Genomic DNA, 966 nt, shown 5'->3' on the forward strand with positions numbered 1-966 from the left:
CTTTTTAGATATTGCCCATGCAACTTTTTCTGTTCCCATTTGCCTTTTAATTTCTTCTGAGATTAAGCCTTGCTATCATAAGTTGCAAGTTGCCCTTCTTCCATTATCTCGTTTTCTTTATTTTCTTTGACGATTTGTTTTCTTCTTTTCAGTACTCCTTTTTTTGTAATTTTTTCTTCCGTATGTATAATTTGAGCTAAGATAGGGTCCTCTTGATGAGATTCTATGTATTTTCCCATTCCAATTATGGCATTCTGGTATGCCGCTTCTATTTGTCGTAATCCTCTTCCTCCATCTTTCCTGCTGACGTACAATCTATCCGCATCAGCTTTTGGATGTAACGCACCATTCATAGTTAATATTTTCCTTGTTCTTCGATCCAGGTGCGTAATTTCTTCTTTTGTCCTTATTGTTATTATTATTATTTCTATTAAACTTTTATGTCACTTTCGCGTGGTGAGAAGTCGGGTGGTCGGAAAAAAAAAATATGTATATATTGTTATATTCGGTTCGTTCTTTATTTTTGTAAGTAATGAACAAGCACTTAAAACTATCACTAACAAAACTAATATTAATAAACAAGAACTTATTACAGCTAGACTAAAAATCAAAATGAACCAACGCCAAGCTGTGTAGCTTGCCTATATTACTTTGGTCTTTCGTCAGTCAACTGTTTCGAATGTTCGAGCAAACACTTGCAAATAAAATAAAAGAAGGAGTCTTTAGAAGCTTCGCTTCTAAAGAAGAACAATTTGAGTTCGTCGCCAGTCTTTTGTTTATAAAAAGTTGAAAATGTGAATATTGAGTACGGGATCATAACACCTCCCCCCTTAAGACGGAAAACAATTATTTTGAAAAAAGAATTTGTTTTCTCCTCTTGTTCGGATTTGACAGTTTCCTATGTCGGGTTCTGAATGGTTCCGTCCAGGTTGAGACTCCTTGAGTAGTAGTAGGTGCTATGTCTTC

Source organism: Pediculus humanus, genomic scaffold (assembly GCF_000006295.1).
Source record: "Pediculus humanus corporis 1103172107426 genomic scaffold, whole genome shotgun sequence".
Taxonomy (NCBI): domain Eukaryota; kingdom Metazoa; phylum Arthropoda; class Insecta; order Psocodea; family Pediculidae; genus Pediculus; species Pediculus humanus.